This window comes from Nerophis ophidion, linkage group LG28, assembly GCF_033978795.1.
Source record: "Nerophis ophidion isolate RoL-2023_Sa linkage group LG28, RoL_Noph_v1.0, whole genome shotgun sequence".
In the NCBI taxonomy this organism is placed as follows: Eukaryota; Metazoa; Chordata; class Actinopteri; order Syngnathiformes; family Syngnathidae; genus Nerophis; species Nerophis ophidion.
The window spans coordinates 9,038,661-9,053,976 of record NC_084638.1 but is presented as its reverse complement, the minus strand read 5'-3'; the positions used below and the strand labels follow the sequence as shown (position 1 = coordinate 9,053,976).

General features: G+C 32.1%; 1 long non-coding RNA gene across 2 annotated transcripts in view; it reads left to right on the top strand.

Moving 5' to 3' along the window:
- The first annotated feature begins 2,150 nt into the window (after positions 1-2,150).
- The window catches only part of LOC133545236 (uncharacterized), a 25,846-nt gene continuing 12,680 nt past the window's right edge, over positions 2,151-15,316 (top strand). Inside the window, exons 1-2 of one of the 2 annotated variants that reach the window (XR_009804768.1) lie at positions 2,151-4,397; positions 4,460-4,573. This is a non-coding gene — a long non-coding RNA (uncharacterized LOC133545236). Of the gene's footprint in view, positions 4,574-15,316 lie in introns of both variants that reach the window. The other variant, XR_009804767.1, reaches the window with a different exon arrangement.

Below are 15,316 nucleotides of genomic sequence, written 5' to 3'. Positions count from 1 at the left end.
GTTTGTTAAAAAGTCTGGATTTTGTCTGTGGAATAGTTGGCATTTTTTCTGTTGAAAAGTCGGCATTTTTCCTGTCAAAAGATCTTCTTATTACGTATCAAAAAGTCGGCATTCTTTCTGACAAAAAGTCGGCATTTTTTTCTGACAAAAAGTACGGATTTTTTTCTGTCAAAAATTCTGGCTTTTTTTCTTCTGTCAAGAAGTCTGCATTTTTTCTGTCAAAAAGTCGGCATTTTTCCTGTCAAAGGTCTTCTTATTTCGTATCAAAAAGTCTGCATTCTGACAAAAAGTCGGCATTTTTTACTGTCAAAAAGTACGGATTTTTTTCTTTCAAAAATTCTGGCTTTTTTTCTGTCAAGAAGTCTGCATTTTTTCTGTCAAAAAGTTGGCATTTTTCTGTCAAAAAGTCGGCATTTGTCCTGTCAAATGGTCTTCTTATTTCGTATCAAAAAGTCGGCATTCTTTCTGACAAAAAGTCGGCATTTTTTTCCTGACAAAAAGTCGGCATTTTTTTCTGTCAAGAAGTCTGCATTTTTCTGTCAAAAAGTTGGCATTTTTTCTGTCAAAAATTCTGCATTTTTCCTGTCAAAAAGTCGGCATATTTTTTCCGTCAAAAAGTCAGCATTTTTTTCCGTCAAAATGTCACCATTTATTTTGTCAAAAAGTCGGCATTTTTCCTGTCAAAAATTCAGCGTTTTTCCTGTCAAAAAGTTGGGATTTTTGTTTGTTAAAAAGTCTGGATTTTTTTGATGGAAAAAATGCTGACTTTTTGAAACAAAAAAATGCTGATTTTTTTGACAGGAAAAACGCAGACTTCTTGACAGAAACAAATCTAGATTTTTTTGACGGAAAAAATCCAGACTTTTTGAAAGAAAAATTCTTGACTTTTAACAGAAAAATAGACTTTTTGAAAGAAAAAAATTCCAACTATTTGACAGAAAAATCCTGACTTTTAACAGAAAGAATTCCAACTTTTGACGGAAAAATGCCGCCTTTTTGACGGAAAAAAATCCCAGTTTTTTGACGGAAAAAATCCCAACTTTTTGATGGAAAAAATACTGCTTATTTGACAGGAAAAATGCAGACATTTTGTCAGAAAAAATGCTGACTTTATGATACGATAAAAGCAGACTTTTTGACAGGAAAAATTCAGATTTTTTGGCAGAGAAAATGCCAACTTTTCCACAGACAAAATCCAGACTTTTTAACAAACAAAAATTCCAACTTTTCGACAGGAAAAATGCTGAATTTTTGACAAAAAAATGCCGCCATTTTGACAGGAAAAATGCTGACTATTTGTCAGAATAAATGCTTACTTTTTGAAAGAAAAAAATGCTGACTTTTTTGACATGAAAAAAGCCGACATTTTGACAGGAAAAACGCAGACTTCTTGAAAGAAAAAGATCCTGATTTTTTGGACAGAAAAAATCCAGACTTTTTGAAAGAAAAATTCCTGACTTTTTAACAGAAAAAATAACTACTTTTTGAAAGAAAAAAATGCTGACTGTTTGACTGAAAAAAATCCAGATTTTTTTTAAAGAAAAAATCCCGACTCTTTGACAAAATAAATGGTGACATTTTGACGGAATAAAATGCTGACTTTTTGACAGAAAAAAGCCAGACTTTTTTACAGAAAAAAATCTGGACTTTTTGACAGAAAAAATGCCAACTTTTTGTCAGAAAAAATGCCGACTTTATGGTACAAAAAAAGCTGACTTTTTGACCGGAAAAATGCAGATTTTTTGACAGAGAAAATGCCAACTTTTCCACAGAAAAAATCCAGACTTTTTAACAAACAAAAATTCCAACTTTTTGACAGGAAAAATGCTGAATTTTTGACAAAAAAATGCCGACTTTTTGTCAGAAAAAATGCCGACTTTATGATACGATAAAAGCAGACTTTTTGACAGGAAAAATGCCGACTTTTCCACAGAAAAAATCCAGACTTTTAACAAACAAAAATTCCAACTTTTTGACAGGAAAAACGCTGAATTTTTGACGAAAACAAAATGCCGCCATTTCGACAGGAAAAATGACGACTTTTTGTCAGAAAAAATGCAGACTTTTTAAAAGAAAAAAATGCAGATTTTTTGACAGGAAAAATGCATATTTCTTGAAAGAAAAAGATCTAGATTTTTTGGACAGAAAAAATCCTGATTTTTTGAAAGAAAAATTCCCGACTTTTTGAAAGAAAAAAATCCCAACTATTCGACAGAAAAATCCCGACTTTTTAACAGAAAGAATTTCAACTTTTTGACGGAAGAAAATCCCAATTTTTTGACGGAAAAAATCCCAATTTTTTGATGGAAAAAATTATGCTTATTTGACTGCAAAAATGCCGACTTCTTGACAGAAAAAAAAATCCCGATTGTTTGACGGGAAAAAAAATCCAGACTCGATAGAAAAAAATCCAGATTTTTTTTTTACCAAAAAAAACCCCCGTTTTGACGGATTTAAACAATTCCAACAGCAACCAATTCAGCGCAAAAATTCCCAAATTTCCAGGAAGTTCCAATTGAACTGAATGGGACATTTTTTCCAAGTTGCACAATTCCCACATTTTTCAAACCATCCCAACATCAAAACATTCCACTCATCCAACTAAAACTTTCCCAAGCTCCAAACCAAATTCCAGTTTTTCCTGGAAATTCGAACTTTTCTTACATCCGTCCTACATTCTGTCAGCATGTATTTATGATGTTTTCATGTTAGCTCGGATGTCAGAGTCCTGCCTCAAGTAATGATCGTGGGTACGCTCGCTCCCAGATAAGATTTTGCTCTACACAGCCCAGAAATAAATAGCAATTAGTGCGGTAGAACAATGTTGTTGGGGAACATTTCACTTTGGGAACGGTTAGAACATAAATCCATAAACACAGACCTGGAATGCTTGACGACGTCTCTTCGTGTAAACAACGCTGGCACTGAAGGCCGCTGTGGGTGTGATAAGAGATCACAGAGGATTTTTGGGTAATTGCTCAGCTAAATTCCTGGTAGAGGAAGCGTTTCCATAGCAGTCGTCAGCGGGCATAGAGCAATTTGCCCCGCTGCAAAAGGCTTTGGGCGTGTGCAAAAACAAGCAAACACGAATAAAAACACGAAATATATCATCCATTATCCATGAAAATATGAATAAGGAGAAGCTGCCGATGGTGTGTTTGACAGAAAAGCAGCTCGAAAAGAAGGTAAATACCCACACATTTTTATTGATTAACTAATAAATGTGTGGTGTGTTCTAGTGCACAGGTGTCAAGGTCAAGGCTCCATTCCGCAAACATTTATCCATGAAAATATGGGTAAGAAGAAGATTTTTTGACAAAAAAAATCTCAACTTTTTGAAAGAAAATTCCTATCTTTTTGATAGAAAAAATGCTGACTTTTTGACAGAAAACAATCCCGACTTTTTGACAGAAAAAATTGCTGACTTAAAAAAAAAAAAAAAAAAAATCCCGATTTTTGGAAAGAAACAATCCCGACTTTTTGACAAAATAAATGGCAACATTTTGACAGAAAAAATACAGACTTTTTGACAGAAAAAATGCAGACTTTTGGACAGAAAAAATGCAGACTTCTTTACAGAAAAAAATGCAGATTTTTTCACAGAACAGATGCAGACTTTTTGACAGAAAAAAATGCCGACTTTTTCACAGAAATAATGCCGACTTTTTCACAGAAAAAATGCCTACTTGACGGAAAAAATGCAGACTTTTTGACGGAAAAAAAACCCCAAATTCTGACCGAAAAAATCCTGACTTTTGGACGGAAAAAATCCAGACTTTTTAACAAAAAAATTCCAACTTTTTGACAGGAAAAATGCAGATTTTTTTTACAGAAAAAATGCCGCCCTTTTGACGGGAAAAATGCTAACTTTTTGACAGAAACCCCCTCCCCCCCAATTTTTGGACTGAAAATATGCAGACTTTTTGAAAGAAAAATTCTCGACTTTTTAAAAAAAAAAAAAGATGACTTTGTAACAGAAAAAAAATCCCGATTTTTTTGAAAGAAAAAATCACGACTTTTTGACAAAATAAATGGCAACATTTTGACAGAAAAAATGCTGACTCTTTGACCGAAAATCGCCGACTTTTCGACAGGAAAAACGCAGACTTCTTGGCAGAAAAAAATCCTGATTTTTTTGACAAAAAAAATCCTGATTTTATTGACGGAAAAAATATCGACTTTTTGAAAGAAATATTCCAGACTTTTTAACAGAAAAAATCAGGACTTTTTGAAAGAAAAAAATCCCGACTTTTTGACAGAAAAAAATCCCGACTTTTTGACGGACAAAAAATCCTGACTTTTTGACAGAAAAAATCCCTATTTCTTGAAAAAAAGAATCCCGAAGCTGCTGATGGTGTGTTTGACAGAGAAACAGCTCACAGATGCTACAAAAGAAGGTAAATACCTGCACATTTTTATTCCTCTAATTAAGCAATGTGTGGTGTGTTCTCGTGCACAGGTGTTGAACTCAAAGCTCCCATCCAGCAAATATTTATCCGTGAAAATATGAGTAAGGAGAAGCTGCTGATGGTGTGTTTGACAGAGAAGCAGCGCGCAGCGGCTAGAAAAGAAGGTAAGTCCCCGCATATTTTCTTTTGCTTTGATTAATAAATGTGTTGTACGTTGTAGTGCACAGGTGTCAAATTCAAAGCCCGGGGGCCAGGTGTGGCCCGCTGCTTCTTTTTATTTGGCCCTTGAAGGCCATGCGTCAATAAATTGGCATATTTTGCTTACTAAATGTACTTTTGTTCTCTCCGTTTGGACAGAAAAAAAAAAAAGTACGTACTTCAAAGAAATTGTACATTTTTTTCAACTTTTATATGAACCAATATTGCAACAAATCTTGTGTCGTCATACTTTCCAAACAATTTTTTTTAGGGGGGTTAAAGTTCAAACTAATGTAGATATGGGGTTAAATTTACGATGGGGTTTTTTACAGCATGTTAACATTAAATGGATTTTTTTTTTTTTATTACGGTAAAATTCTGTCAATTCAGCGTTTTTTTTCCCTTGGTAAAATCTACGCTTGTTGTTTTTACCGTGTAAACGGGAAAAAGGGTGGCAACATTTTTGGGACGTTAAATAAACTGGCAGAAATAAAATTAAAAAAAAAAATATATATATATATTTATATATGAATTTTTTCCATTTACAGTAAGACGTCAAATTGTTCACTGATTTTAGAGGTTATATTTATGGTCGTTTTTTTTTTGTTTGTTTGTTTTTTACAGCATAATAACTTGAAATTAAAAAAAACAACCTAAATAAAAACCTAAAGTAATAAATGAATAAATAACTTAAATAACAAACTTCATAAAAACTATCTTGAAATCAAAAAATATGTATTTTTTTATTACAGGAAAATTGTAAGCGTCTTTTTTCTTCGGTAAAATCCACGCTTGTTTTTAAAAGGATGGAAAAAAATGTTTTGACGGTACAACATTGGCAGGAATAAAAAAAATATTTAAAAATGCAAGTTTTTCGATTCACAGTAAAACGTAAAAGTACAGTACATTTTACGGTAAGATGACGACCACTAAGCTGACAGTTTTGTTGTAAAAAAAAAAAAAAAAAAAAAAAAATTTTTTTACTCTAGTAAGATTCCAGTAAGTGATTTGCCGGGTTTTACTATAAAATATACTGATTTTTTACAGTGTGCATAAAAAATAAAAGTAAATTTAAAAAATACAATTTAGAGAAGAATTCATATATTGTTCTCTATTATACATATATATATATATATATATATATATATATATATATATATACATACACATATATATACAATATACATATATATACATATATACATACATATATATATATATATATATATATATATATATATATATATATATATATATATATATATATATATATATATATATATATATATATATATATATATGTAATATACAGTTTATAGTGTGCATAAAAAATAAAAATAAAATTTATCGGCAAATTTATATATTATTCTTTATTTTATATATATATAATATGTAAAATAAAACATTTTTTACAGTGTGCATAAAAAATAAAAGTAAATAAAAAAAATTCAATTTAGAGAAGAATTCATATATTATTCTCTATTATGTATATATATATATATATATATATATAGTATGTAAAATATACATCTTTTTTACAGTGTGCATAAAAAATCAAATTTATAGGCGAATTGATACATTATTGTATATATATATATATATATATATATATATATATATATATATATATATATATATACACATATGTAATATACAGTTTATAGTGTGCATAAAAAATAAAAAATAAAATTTATTGGCAAATTTATATATTATTCTTTATTTTATATATATATATATATATATATATATATATATATATGTATATATATATAATATGTAAAATAAAATACATTTTTTACAGTGTGCATAAAAAAATATAGGCAAATTCATATGTTATTATTATATGTATTATATAGAATATGTAAAATATACAGATTTTTTTTACAGTGTGCATAAAAAAAAATATATAATTTATAGGCAAATTCATATATATATATATATATACATATACACACACACATATTTATATATATATATATATATATATAAATATTATACATAAAATTATGTAAAATATACAGATTTGTTTTAGTGTGCATAACATTTTTTAATTTATAGGCACATTCATACACTATTTTTATTACATATGTATTTGATATATTATTATATATAATATATGAACATATATATATATTATTCATAATATATATTCCTATTTTATGTGGCCCTTGACCAAAAGAAGTGTGACACTTGTGTTATAGTATATTCTTTCTTTCTTTTTTTTTGCACAAATTTATGTTTTATTATCAAAAATCGTGTTAAAATGAAGATGTTTGGGGGAGGGGAATTTAAATCGGTGTTAAAAACACCTTGTGGCGACACACAGGATGCTCTTTTTCATGTTTTACTCAGTCTAGTTTTAGCACAAATACCTCAGACCTCCCTTTAATATCAACTACACACACTCCTGTACTTGGTATCATCACAGTGGATGTCCGGTATAGACCCGCCCAAGGCCTTTGTTTACATTGTGAGCTATCGCGTCCTCCTACGGTGCGCATTAAAGCACGTTTACCTATTCCTCCTCCTCCAGTGATAACGCGACTTGGAAGAAACTCACTTTATTCGTCGCCACGGCGGCCGGGATTCGCGATTTAGAAGTAGCTAAAACACTTAAAAATGCGTTTAATCTCCCTTTTCTGTCTACTGCTTGTAAGTACTCGGTGCGCGCGTGCTGCCGAACATGCTCCTCAGGCCGGTAAAACAAGCAATGTCGCCACGTTTCTTGTAAAAAAATAATAATAAATACAAATACGAGGAACTGGTACTTTTCAAAGACAGTATAGTACAACTTTTGATTCTAGAGTACCGCTACAACCCTATTGTTTTGCTATTGTTACTACAATCAGGCTCACTTTAATACATGTACCCTTAACCCTTTTCTGTCTACTGCTTGTAAGTACTCGGTGCGCGCGTGCTGCCGAACATGCTCCTCGGGCCGGTAAAACAAGCAATGTCGTCACGTTTCTTGTAAAAAATAAATGGAAAAACGAGGAACTGGTACTTTTCAAAGACAGTATAGTACAACTTTTGATTCATTAGTACCGGTACAACCCTATTGTTTTACTATTGTTACTACAATCAGGCTCACTTTAATACATGTACCCTTTACCCTTTTCAGTCTACTGCTTGTAAGTACTCGGTGCGCGCGTGCTGCCGAACGTGCTCCTCGGCCGGTATAATAAGTAATGTCGCCACGTTTCTTGTAAAAAAATAAAAAAAATTAAAAAATAAATAGATATACGAGGAACTGGTACTTTTTAAAGGCAGTATAGTACAAGTTTTGATTCATTAGTACCGGTACAACCCTATTGTTTTGCTATTGTTACTACAATCAGGCTCACTTTAATACATGTACTCTTTACCCTTTTCTGTCTACTGCTTGCAAGTACTCGGTGCGTGTGTGCTGCCGAACATGCTCCTCGGCCGGTAAAACAAGTATTGTCGCCACATTTCTTGTAAAAAAAATAAATAAATAAATAGGAATACGAGGAACTGGTACTTTTCAATGACAGTATAGTACGGCTTTTGATTTATTAGTACCAGTACAACCCTATTGTTTTGCTATTGTTATTACAATCATGCTCACTTTAATACATGTGTCGTTATTAATTACTTTTAACTCGTTTTCTGTCGGGTCAAACATTAAAATGATCCTGTAATAATTTGTGTTCCAACTCGTTTTAAACTCAAGTTGTTGAGTCGTGTTGCACATTCTCGGCGACTCGGAATGAGGCTGCAATTATCATCGACGCTCTCAAAAAAAAAAAACAAGAGTCTTTCAAAGTTGTCGTGCAGCCTGTACGTGTATAATTATACACGTACAGTATGAAAGGTTTGCTTGCCAGTTTTCATCTGCTGGCCTAATTAGAGTTAAGTTGCCTTAAAAGGGAGCGTTTTTTAAACCCTGAAATTATAGAAATTTGCATGAATTTTATATTATTGCAAAAATGTCCGTGAGAACGTTGCTTGTTTGTACCTTTCAGAATTAATGGCGCCTTCACAGATGTGAGTTACCCATGCCTTTAGGCACTATACCATTACACATGCGCCTAGAACAGTCCGGATGGTTCTTTTCCTCTTTGGTCCAAAAAACAACAAATTTAAATGTGGACCAGTCCGTTATTAAAACTTTTTGACGGAAAAAATGCTAATTTTTTGACAGAAGAAAAAAACAAATTTTTTGACCCAAAAAAATCCTGAATTTTGGACAGGAAAAAATCCAGACTTTTTAACCCAAAAATTCCAACTTTTTGACAGAAAAAAAGGCCGACTTTTTGACAGGAAAAATGCTGAATTTTTTTTACAGAAAAAATGCCGCCGTTTTGACAGGAAAAATGCAGACTTTTTGACAGAAAAAAAACCCCAAATTTTTTGACCCCCAAAAAATCCTGAATTTTGGACAGAAAAAATCCAGACTTTTTAACCAAAAAATTCCAACTTTTTGACAGAAAAAAGTCTGATTTTTTGACAGGAAAAATGCTGAATTTTTTTACAGAAAAAATGCCGCCGTTTTGACAGGAAAAATGCAGACTTTTTGACGGAAAAAAACCCCCAAATTTTTGACAAAAAAAAAATCCTGAATTTTGGACAGAAAAAATCCAGACTTTTTAACCCAAAAATTCCAACTTTTTGACAGAAAAAAAGGCCGACTTTTTGACAGGAAAAATGCAGAATTTTTTTACAGAAAAAATGCCGCCGTTTTGACAGGAAAAATGCAGACTTTTTGACAGAAAAAACCCCCCAATTTTTGGACAAAAAAAAATCCTGAATTTTGGACAGAAAAAAATCCAGACTTTTTACCCAAAAAATTCCAACTTTTCGACAGAAAAAAAGGCCGACTTTTTGACAGGAAAAATGCAGATTTTTTTTACAGAACAAATGCCGCCGTTTTGACAGGAAAAATGCAGACTTTTTGACAGAACCCCCCCCCCATTTTGTTTTACTGAAAAAATGCAGACTTTTTCCACTTTGCATCAGTCCATTTTAGATGAGCCAAGTCGGCGGCGTTTCCGAGTGTTGTTGATAAATTACCGTGGCTTTGCATAGTAAAGTTTTAACGTGCACTCGCAGACGTAGCGAAAAACTGTAGTTATTGACAGTGGTTTTCCAAAGTGTTTCCGAGCACATGTGGCGATATCCTTTGCACGCTGATGTCGCTTTTTGATGCAGTACTGCCTGAGGGATCGAAGTTTTTCAGCCTTTACACTTACGTGCGGTTATTTCTCCGTCAACTACTGATCTCGAGTAGTTAACATCACATTATAAATTTTTTTTTAGAATAATAGGTAAGGTAGCATGATGTGTTTAGGAGATTTGTAATTTATGGCCCGGGTGATGTTCTCCCACTACGGGACGGTTTAGTTGTATTGTAAAACTAGTTAGCATCACATTTTTTTTTCTGAATTTTTTTTTATTTTTTTTATTTTTTAATGATAGTAGTTAAGTTTGCAGGATGTGTTTAGGGGAATTGTAATTTATTGCCCAGGTGATGTTCTCCCACAACGGGACGATTTAGTAAGTATGAATTGTTTTAGTTGTATTGTAAAACTAGTTAGCATGACATTTTTTTTCCTGACAATTTTTTTTTTTTTTTTATGATAGTTAAGTTTGCAGGATGTGTTTAGGGGAATTGTAATTTATGGCCCAGGTGATGTTCTCCCACTACGGGACAATTTAGTAAGTATGAATTGTTTTAGTTGTATTGTAAAACTAGTTAGCATGACATTTTTTTTCCTGACAATTTTTTTTTTTTTTATGATAGTAGTTAAGTTTGCAGGATGTGTTTAGGGGAATTGTAATTTATGGCCCAGGTGATGTTCTCCCACTACGGGACGGTTTAGTAAGTATGAATTGTTTTAGTTGCATTGTAAAACTAGTTAGCATGACATTTTTTTCTGACAATTTTATTTTATTATTTTATGATAGTTGTTAAGTTTGCAGGATGTGTTTAGGAGAATTGTAATTTATTGCCCAGGTGATGTTCTCCCACTCCGGGACAATTTAGTAAGTATGAATTGTTTTAGTTGTATTGTAAAACTGGTTAGCATCACATTTTTTTCTGACATTTTTTTTTTCTTTTATGATAGTAGATAAGGTTGCAGGATGTGTTTAGGAGATTTGTAATTTATGGCCCAGGTGATGTTCTCCACTACAAGACGTTTTTTAAGTAAGAATTGTTTTAGTTATATTGTAAAACAAGTTAGAATCACATTATTTTTCCAACAAAACTTTGTGTATTTTTTTTTTTTTTAAGATAGTAGTTAAGTTTGCAGGATGTGTTTAGGGGAATTGTAATTTATGGCCCAGGTGATGTTCTCCCACTACGGGACGGTTTAGTAAGTATGAATTGTTTTAGTTGTATTGTAAAACTAGTTAGCATGACATTTTTTTCTGACAATTTAATTTTATTTTTTTATGATAGTTGTTAAGTTTGCAGGATGTGTTTAGGAGAATTGTAATTTATTGCCCAGGTGATGTTCTCCCACTCCGGGACAATTTAGTAAGTATGAATTGTTTTAGTTGTATTGTAAAACTGGTTAGCATCACATTTTTTTCTGACATTTTTTCTTTCTTTTATGATAGTAGATAAGGTTGCAGGATGTGTTTAGGAGATTTGTAATTTATGGCCCAGGTGATGTTCTCCACTACAAGACGTTTTTTAAGTAAGAATTGTTTTAGTTATATTGTAAAACAAGTTAGCATCACATTATTTTTCCAACAAAACTTTGTGTAATTTTTTTTTTTTAAGATAGTAGTTAAGGTTGCAGGATGTGTTCAGGAGAATTGTAATTTATGGCCCAGGGGATGTTCACCCACTACGGGACAGTTTAGAAAGTAAGAATTGTTTTAGTTATATTGTAAAACTAGTTAGCATTATATTATTTTTTCCGACAAAACTTTGTGTTTTTGTTTTTTGAATGATGGTAGTTAAGGTTGCAGGATGTGTTCAGGAGAATTGTCATTTATGGCCCAGGTGATGTTCACCCACTACGGGACATTTTAGTAAGTAAGAATTGTTTTAGTTATATTGTAAAACTAGTTAGCAGTATATTATTTTTTCCAACAAAACTTCGTGTTTTTGTTTTTTTTATGATAGTAGTTAAGGTTGCAGGATGTGTTCAGGAGAATTGTAATTTATGGCCCAGGTGATGTTCACCCTCTACAAGACATTTTTTAAGTAAGAATTGTTTTAGTTGTATTGTAAAACAAGTTAGCATTATATTATTTTTTCCGACAAAACTTTGTGTATTTTTTTTGTTTTGTTTTGATATGATAGTAGTTAAGGTTGCAGGATGTGTTTAGGAGAATTGTAATTTATGGCCCAGGTGATTTTCTCCCACTACGGGACAGTTTAGTAAGTAAGAATTGTTTGTTATATTGTAAAACAAGTTAGCATTATATTATTTTTTCCGAAAAAACTTTGTGTTTTTGTTTTTTGTATGATAGTAGTTAAGGTTGCAGGATGTGTTCAGGAGAAATGTCATTTATGGCCCAGGTGATGTTCACCCTCTACAAGCCTGATATTTAAGTAAGAATTGTTTTAGCTATATTGTAAAACTAGTGAGCATCACATTATTTTTCTGACATTTGTTTTTTTTATGATAGTAGTTAAGTTTGCAGGATGTGTTCAGGAGAATTGTAATTTATGGCCCGGGTGATATTCCCCCACTACTTTTTACGGTTTAGTAAGTGAGAATTGTTTTAGTTGTATTGTAAAATTAGTTAGCATCACATTTTTTTTCTGACAATATTTTAATTTTTTTTGTATTATAGTACTTAATGTTGCAGGATGTGTTCAGGAGAATTGTAATTTATGGCCCAGGGGGTGTTCTCCCACTACGGGACAGTTTAGTAAGTAAGAATTGTTTTAGTTATATTGTAAAACTAGTTAGCATTATATTATTTTTTCCGACAAAAATTTGTGTTTTTGTTTTTTGTATGATAGTAGTTAATGTTGCAGGATGTGTTCAGGAGAATTGTAATTTATTGCCCAGGTGATGTTCTCCCACTACGGGACGATTTAGTAAGTATGAATTGTTTTAGTTGTATTGTAAAACTAGTTAGCATCACATTTTTTTCTGACAATTTCTTTTTTTCTTTTAAGATAGTAGTAAAGGTTGCAGGATGTGTTCAGGAGAATTGTCATTTATGGCCCAGGTGATGTTCACCCACTACAAGACGTTTTTTTAAGTAAGAATTGTTTTAGTTATATTGTAAAACAAGTTAGCATTATATTATTTTTTCCGACAAAACTTTGTGTATTTTTTTGGTTTCGTTTTTTTATGATAGTAGTTAAGGTTGCAGGATGTGTTCAAGAGAATTGTAATTAATAGCCCAGGTGATGTTCTGCCACTACAGGATGGTTTAGTAAGTGAGAATTGTTTTAGTTATATTGTAAATTTAGTTAGCATCACATTTTTTTTCTGACAATATTTTGATTTTTTTGTATGATAGTTGTTAAGGTTGCAGGATGTGTTCAGGGGACTTGTAATTTATGGCCCAGGGGGTGTTTACTCACTACGGGACAGTTTAGTAAGTAAGAATTGTTTTAGTTATATTGTAAAACTAGTTAGCATTATATTATTTTTTCCGACAAAACTTTGTGTTTTTGTTTTTTGTATGATAGTAGTTAAGGTTGCAGGATGTGTTCAGGAGAATTGTAATTTATGGCCCAGGTGATATTCTTCCACTACAGGATGGTTTAGTAAGTGAGAATTGTTTTAGTTATATTGTAAAATTAGTTAGCATCACATTTTTTTCTGCCAATGTTTTAATTTTTTTTGTAAGATAGTAGTTAAGGTTGCAGGATGTGTTCAGGAGAATTGTCATTTATAGCCCAGGGGGTGTTCACCCACTACGGGACAGTTTAGTTCATAAGAATTGTTTTAGTTATATTGTAAAACTTTTTAGCATTATATTATTTTTTCCGACAAAACTTTGTGTATTTTATTTTATTTTTTTAAGATAGTAGTTAAGGTTGCAGGATGTGTTCAGGAGAATTGTAATTCATGGCCCAGGGGGTGTTCACTCACTACGGGACGGTTTCGTTCATAAGAATTGTTTTAGTTATATTGTAAAACTTGTTAGCATTATATATTTTTTTCCGACAAAACTTTGTGTTTTTTTTTGGGTTTTTTTTTAAGATAGTAGTTAAGGTTGCAGGATGTGTTTAGGAGAATTGTAATTTATGGCCCAGGGGGTGTTCTCCCACTACGGGACAGTTTAGTAAGTAAGAATTGTTCTAGTTATATTGTAAAACTAGTTAGCATTATATTATTTTTTCGGACAAAACTTTGTATTTTTGGTTTTTGTATGATAGTAGTTAAGGTTGCAAGATGTGTTCAGGAGAATTGTAATTTATGGGCCAGGGGGTGTTCACTCACTACGGGACGGTTTAGTTCATAAGAATTGTTTTAGTTATATTGTAAAACTAGTTAGCATTATATAATTTTTTCCGACAAAACTTTATGTATTTTTTTTTTAAGATAGTACTTAAGGTTTCAGGATGTGTTTGGGAAAATTGTAATTTATGGCCCAGATGATGTTCTCCCACTATGGGACAGTTTAGTAGGTCAGAATTGTTTTAGTTATATTGTAAAATTAGTTAGCATCACATTTTTTTTCTGACAATATTTTAATTTTTTGACAGTATTTTAATTTTTTTTGCAGGATGTGTTCAGGAGAATTGTAATTTATGGCCCAGGGGGTGTTCACTCACTACGGGACGGTTTAGTTCATAAGAATTGTTTTAGTTATATTGTAAAACAAGTTAGCATTAAATAATTTTTTCCGACAAAACTTTGTGTATTTTTTTGTTTTTGTTTTTACATGATAGTAGTTAAGGTTGCAGGATGTGTTCAGGAGAATTGTAATTTATGGCCCAGGGGGTGTTCACCCACTACGGGACGGTTTAGTTCATAAGAATTGTTTTAGTTATATTGTAAAACTAATTAGCATTATATTATTTTTTCCAAAAAACTGTGTATTTTATTTTATTTTTTTAAGATAGTAGTTAAGGTTGCAGGATGTGTTCAGGAGAATTGTAATTTATGGCCTAGGTGATGTTCTCCCACTACGGGACATTTTAGTAAGTATGAATTATTTTAGTTATATTGTAAAACTAGTTAGCATTATATTATTTTTTTACAATAAAACTTTGTGTTTTTGTTTTTTGTATGATAGTAGTTAAGGTTGCAAGATGTGTTCAGGAGAATTGTGATTTATGGCCCAGGTGATCACCCACTACAAGAAGTTTTTTAAGTAAGAATTGTTTTAGTTATATTGTAAAACAAGTTAGCATTATATTATTTTTTCCGACAAAACTTTGTGTATTTTTATGTTTTTGTTTTTATATGATAGTAGTTGAGGTTGCAGGATATGTTTAGGAGAATTGTAATTTATGGCCCAGGTGACTACCGGGACTCAGCGGGTCTCACAGCAGGGCAACAATAACGGTCCGGCCCCTCGCCCTAAATTCCTGCTTACTAAAAAAATGGCCATGGTCTAAGGTCTAAAATCTGGGGAGTCCCAGCTCGGGTTACCTGCTATTTAAGATACCTGCTGAAGGCCGAACAATGGCGGGGTTAATTAAACCCAGCGAGACGTTACGGGTGCCATTAGTTTACCCCATGGGGTCCCCCAGCTGGGGGGGGGAGAGGGCAGCGCTACCTGGCCAACACCTTTTCCTCCCTGGAAATGTCCAAGCC